Source organism: Oryctolagus cuniculus, chromosome 7 (genome assembly GCF_051225735.1).
Source record: "Oryctolagus cuniculus isolate XC-2025 breed Fujian yellow rabbit chromosome 7, ASM5122573v1, whole genome shotgun sequence".
NCBI lineage: Eukaryota > Metazoa > Chordata > Mammalia > Lagomorpha > Leporidae > Oryctolagus > Oryctolagus cuniculus.
In genome coordinates, this window is record NC_142873.1 from 105648346 (window position 1) to 105654873 (window position 6528).

Consider the following 6528-nt stretch of genomic DNA (forward strand, 5'->3'; position numbering starts at 1 on the left):
CTTTTTCTCTAAAATGAATCGTGCCTCTCTCTCAGAGGGAAAAATTCAACTCTCACCTTCTATTTTCAATACTGTATTCCAGTGTCTTTAAGATTCAAATATTGGGCCCGGCGCTGTGGCACAGCAGGTTAATGCCCTGGCCTGAAGAACCGGCATCCCATATGGGTGCTAGTTCTATCCCGGCTTCTCCACTTCCCATCCAGCTCTCTGCTATGGCCTGGGAAAGCAATGGAAGATGGCCCCAGGCCTTGGGCCCCTGCAGCCACATGGGAGACCCGGAGGAAGCTCCTGGCTCCTGGCTTCGGATCGGTGCAGCTCTGGCCATTGTGGCCAATTGGGGAGTGAACCAGCGGATGGAAGACCTCTCTCTCTCTCTCTCTCTCTCTCTGCCTATCTTCTCTCTGTGTAACTCTAAATTTCAAATAAATAAATAAATCTTTAAAAAAAAACTCAAATATTTTCTATGTTTGATTCCATATGAAACTGGACCGCTCTTATAATTGTTTGTATTAGCGATTTGTTACCATGCAGACCTGAGGCAGTGAACTCATCCAGAAGAAGGGTTGATTTTGTCCCATGAGTCTGGAGGTTCACAGTGAGGGGGAGGCAGGCCCCACTGTTCTGCCGCTGGTGCCGGCCTGTGCTGGCCAAGTCCCGGGGTGGCACAGGAGATGACATGGCAAGAGTCAGGGAGCTCGCATGTCTGTCTTTAGGGTCTCTTATAGGCACAGGGTGTTTTTTTTTTTTTTTAAGATTTTTTAAAATTTATTTGAAAGTCAGTATTACACAGAGAGAAGGAGAGGCAGAGAGAGAGAGAGAGAGAGAGAGAGAGAGAGAGAGAGAGAGGTCTTCCATCCGCTGGTTCACTCCCCAGTTGGCTGCAGCGGCCGGAGCTGTACTGATCTGAAGCCAGGAGCCAGGAGCTTCCTCCGGGTCTCCCATGCAGGTGCAGGGACCCAAGAACTTGGGCTATTTTTTATTGCTTTTCCAGACCACAGCAGAGAGCTGGATTGGAAGTGGAGCAGCCGGGACTCCAACCGGCACCCATATGGGATGCCGGCCCTGCAGGCAATGGCTTTACCCACCACGCCACAGCGCTGGCCCTAAGGCACAGGGTTTAATCCTGGGACTTCTGCCTAACAACCCACTCCACTGCAATCAACTCCCAAAGACCCCACCTCTAAACACCAGAAGTGGATTGTTTCCACTCTCTCACTGCCATTTGGGGTTAAGCTTTGAGATTAAAACTTCTGCATGAGTTCAAGGGCCAAATATCGCAACCAAGTGCCATAGTTTATTCGACAAGGGCAATTCTTGTTATATAGGCAATAGTGAGCCATCAAAGGATTTTGAGGGAAGCAGTGCCATGGCAGAGTTTTGCGTCCAAGGACTTCATGGTCTCATACAACAGGAAGAAGGCAGGGGAGCTACCTATATGTGCTGGAATCATCTGTTTAGGGATGAGGAGATCCCAGCTTGGTTCCCTTGGGGCATGAAGGGTTTTGGTTGCCTGGGTTAAAGCCACTGTGACACGTAGTTTAGAGACCAGCTCTCTCCCAAGGGGCCCTAGGAGGTAGCATTCAAGGTCTTGATGACTTCTGCATCTCCAGGGGCCGTTCTCTGCCAGCTGCAGACCTGGCGTTGGGGGCTGTCTTCACCTGCACCTCCTTCCCCAGGCATGAACCGTGCACACCCAGGCAGCCGATACAGGAACCGCAGGATGTCCATTCATCACCTGGCAAAGAGAAGTGAAGCTGGCAGGCAGACAGCACATTCTAGTGGGAAGATCACACCATGCCCTCCCTGCAGGCGAATTACTGGAGAAGCCAAGTCGTAACCAGAAAGCAGGCATACTCATCCATGCTGAGAAAACCAGGCATCCCGAGGCCCCAGACGTCATACTGGCCCGAGCGACTTCTTCCTCTGTTGAAAACAAATATCCGAGAAGCCAGATTATCCTGGCTGAGGAGACTTAGTGAGCCAGAAGGCAGAGCAAGGTGACACAGAAGCCGTATCGTGCAGCTGTGCTGCCTCGGGCGCTCCCACCCACTTCAGCACTCTCTTGGCCTGGTGGTCCTCAGGTCAGCCTGCCAAGTGTCTTCTCACCGGGACACTGACCGGCCAGAGAGGGACAGCACTGGCCCAGGACACTTGCTGTTTCCTAAGCTTCCGTGGTTGGTCAATTTCCCTCTCTTACTCCCTTACTGTCTCAATCAAATCCAGACACATCTCTCCAAGAACACATTTAGGGGCCGGCACTGTGGTGTAGTGTGTTGGGCCACCGCCTGCAGTGCCAGCATCCCGTATGTGTGCGGGTTCGAGAACCCACTGCTCCACTTTCGATCCAGCTCTCTGCTATGGCCTGGGAAAGCAGAAGATATCCCGAGTCCTTGGGCCCCTGCACCCATGTGGGAGACCCAGAAGAAGATCCTGGCTCCTGGCTTCGGATCGTCGCAGCTTCTGCTGTTGCGGCCAATTGGGGAGTGAACCAGCGGATGGAGGACCTCTCTCTCTGCCTCTCTCTCTCTCTCTCTCTCTCTCTCTCCCTGCCTCTTCTTCTCTCTGTGTGTGTAACTCTGAATTTCAAATAAATAAATCTTAAAAAAATTAAAAAAAAAAACACATTTAGCACAGTGTCTTAGAAGTTTCCTGCAAAGAGGTTATCCCAACCACTGTATGTTTGACATGGCTTCAAAAATCATGGAAAATTCACATGATCTTTTTTTTAAAGGCAAAGGAGACAGAGACAGGCAGACAAAGATCAGTGTCCCATCTGCTGGTTCACTCCCCGAACGTCTGCAAAAGTCAGGGCTAGACTACGTGGAAACCAGGAGCCATGGAATGCGATCCTGGTCTCTCATGTGGGAGACAGGGACCCAACTACTTGGATCATCGCCTGCTCCTCCCAGTGCACAGCACACATTAAAAAGAAGCTGGGTTTGAGAGCAGAGCTGGGATGAGAACCAGGCAACGTGACAGAGGCACAGGCATCCCGAGTGGGGTCTTAACCATGGTCAAACACTGACCACCCACGTTATCTTTTCGTTCCATTTTTTCCAAGAACTTTCTGAAGACCTCTTGTATATTTTGTCCTTACAAATTTATTTACAGGTTCATTGGGCTGGCTGTCTCCAGTGCCTTGCAACAGGAGGAAAGATGACTTTTTTTTTTTAAATAAGGAATTTAATTCTCTTTTGGCATCCTGAGCCATGAAACCCTTCCTCCTCCCAGGGTTGGAATAACCTGCAGGCCTGTCCCCAGGACCCTGTGAAGTGAGTTGGATTCAGGTGTTTGACGGAGAAGAAGACAAGAGCCAGCAGCCCAGGCAGGTGACATTTGTGGCCTCAGACATGGGTGGGTTCTGTTGGGTCTGCATTACAAGCCTCGTCATATCACGGAGTTAAGAACACAGACCTTAAGTTGCAGAGAACTGGATTCTATAGGTCCAGCACTCAACCTCTCAGACCCTGATCTTTTGTTTTTCTTTTAAGATTTATTTATTTATTTGAAAGGCAGAGTTACAGAGAGAGAGAGAGGGAGAAGGAGAGAGAGAGAGGGAGAAATCTTCCATCTGCTGGTTCACTCCCCAAATGACCACAATGGCCGGAGCTGCGCCAATCTGAAACCAGGAGCCAGCAGCTAGTTCCTAGTCTCCCACGTGGTTGCAGGGGCCCAAGCTCTTGGGCCATCCTCCACTGCTTTTCCAGGCGCATTAGCAGGAAGCTGGATCAGAAGCAGAGCAGACAGCACTCAAACCAGCACCCATATGGGATGCCGGTGCTATAAGCAGTGGCTTTACCACTATGCCAGAGTGCCAGCCCCTGATCCTGATCTTTAAAATGAGATAATGACACCTGTATCTCCTATAAGCATGAAATGAAATCATCATGCACAGTGCTTGGCACATAATAAACATTCTTCCTTCCTCCTCCTCTTCTCAATTTTTCTTGTTACAGGGAATTGTTCCATAGAAACATTAGAATTTCTAGAAAAATGCTACTCTTCTCCACTCCACCCACCCATCCACCAGACAGTGAGACAGTGAGACAGACCTAGCTATAAAAGTTCTTTCTTTTCCTTTTTTTTTTTTTTTACGACATCTTAAACACACCCAAGCATTCACATTTATGGTTTACTTGTAAGATTCATTTAGAACAATGGGATGAAGAAGTGAGGAAATGGGTAGAGGAAAGACATTGGCCAGGAGTCAGTAGTTGTTGAACTGGGTCATGGGAACAAGAGAGTTGATTACACCTTTCTTTGTACTTTAGGATATGCAAGAAATTTTCCATATTAAAAAACTTTAAAAGGAAAAAGACCCTTTTTTGATAAAACTTGATTTATAAATATTTATTATTATAAAATAAATTTTAAATGATTATTTATATTTATAAACTTTATTTTTATTTGGAAGGCAGAGAGACAGAGACAGAGAGAGCTCTTCCATCCCCTGGTTCATTCCCCAAATGCCAAGAGCAGAAGTAGAACTCAAACCCAGGCACTCTCGTATGGGACATGAGTCCCAAGCAGCATTTTAAGCCCCTGGGCCAAACGCCCATCCCAAGGGAAAATCTCCACATGTTGTTATGCACGGAATGCTGTTCTTAGAAAATCCACCGCTGAGAAATTTAGTCTGGTGAGAGAAGCCGCCAAGTGAACGGTCATTTCACATAGATATGGCACGGTGAGGGTGCGGCGGTGTGCGTGATTGCCCAACAGGCATCTAACCCAGCCTGCAGGAGAGGAAGCTGGCGTCTGGGCTGATGCTCCTGTCCTAGCCCACCTGGCCGACACGGACAAATGCTTGGGAGAGGGGCAGGCAGTGCAGAGAAGCACAGGCTCGGAGACCTCCGCTGGTCCACACCTGCTTCAAGAGTCGCCTCTTTTATTTTTAAAGATTCGTTTATTTGACAGGCGGAGATACAAAGGGAGAGACACAGAGAGCAAGATCTTCCATCCTCTGGTTCACTCCCCAAATGGCTGCAAGGTTGAAGCCAGGAGCTTCATCCGGGTCTCCCACATGGGTGCAGGGGCCCAAGTGCTTGAGCCATTTGCCCCTGGCTTCCCAGCCGCATTAGCAGTGAACTGGATGGGACGTGGAGCTGCCAGGAATCCAATCGGGGTCCATACTGGGCGCAGGTGTCGTGAGCAGCGGCTTAACCTGCTGCACCACAAGGGAGGAGCCACTTCTGCATCCTTCTCCCTTTCAGCCTTAGGAGCCTTCCCCTAAGTTGCCTCTCCCTTAGCCCTTTTCCTGCTGAATAAAGTGCTCACGGGAAGCCGTCCGCGGAGACGGAGTTCCTGAAAGCCTCGTGTAACTCACAGCTCCCAGAAGCAGTTCTGGACGGAAGAGCCGGTCTGCCAGTCTACCAATGATAGTGGCGCCCCCGTGTGGCAGTAATGCCAACACGGTCTGCCAGCCTTGAACTTCAGCAACAACTTGACTGGTAATTTGAGAAACTTCTCATTTCTTCCGTATTTGCATACAAGCACGATTTGACTGAGATATTTCTAACACGCTGTTTCAAATCCATAGTGTGATCTGAACTTGCATGGCGCTGGGCTGCTGGGCTGTGAATCCTCTGACAGGGTCTTCTCCTTTCCTCCCACGGAATAGCTGGAGAGCTGACAGAAGGCGGGGAGAGGAAGGGTCAGAGACTGCTTGCCCTTCCCCTTCCTCCACGCCCCAGGGCCGGCGGCGCGTCATCTGAGGGCTGCCCTTAATGGTCAGCTCTCCTGTGTCCTGCAGTAGCTGACATATAAGGCAGGTGAAACCCTCCCCCTTCCCATCTACAGTCTAGGACCAGCCCTGCCAGCTTGACCTCCCAAGGGTCACAGAAGGGTTACCGTGCAGGAGAAAGCTCCCTGAGCACCGTGAAGAAGCCGTGGACACACGTCAGGGCGTTATCACAGCCGGCCGGCGGGCACGGCGGCGTCGGCTTCCTGGCACCTCCTCGTGACTCACCAGCTTCCCCCGAACCTGCCCCCCCCCCCCAGGGCCTGCGAGTTGCTGAGCAACTGACTGTTTGTCCGTCGCTCTGAAGAGGAGGAGGCCTTGACCCACCAGGGATCACTTCCTGTTAGATGACCTCTTTGCACAGGTGCAAAGAAGAGCCAAGATGGACTTTACTCTTTTTAATTTTCTTCTAAGTACAGAAAATAAAAGGTAAAAGCTCCCATTTTTTCCGAATAGGAAGGTACTTCCAAAAGTTTGTGGAAAAACAGAATTAAAAGTTTATTTTGGTGCAAAAAATTAGAAATCCATGTGTAGTTTTTTCATAATATGCCTTTTCCATGACCTTTTGGGAGACTCCCTCCTATGCATGAATTTCTTTTTTTTTTTTTTTTTTTTTTTTTTTGCACTAAAATGAACCCATCTCTTACTTCCATTCCAGACTTTTTGAAGTGTCCTCGTGCCACTGCCCCATTGCCCAGAGGCAGCTTCTGGTAACCGTAGGGGCTGTATTTTTCCAGCTTTGACTCAGAAAGAGAAATGGATAGACAGACCTTTCTGGGCAAGCTCTCGTG

General features: G+C 49.5%; 1 long non-coding RNA gene across 1 annotated transcript; it reads right to left on the minus strand.

Moving 5' to 3' along the window:
- Positions 1-1274: 1274 nt before the first annotated feature.
- Positions 1275-5967, minus strand: LOC103350155 (uncharacterized). The gene is made up of 3 exons (XR_518242.5): positions 5848-5967; positions 1855-1923; positions 1275-1735 (listed from the first exon to the last, which is right to left on the minus strand). It is a non-coding gene; the product is annotated as an uncharacterized LOC103350155 (long non-coding RNA).
- Between the last annotated feature and the right edge of the window lie 561 nt (positions 5968-6528).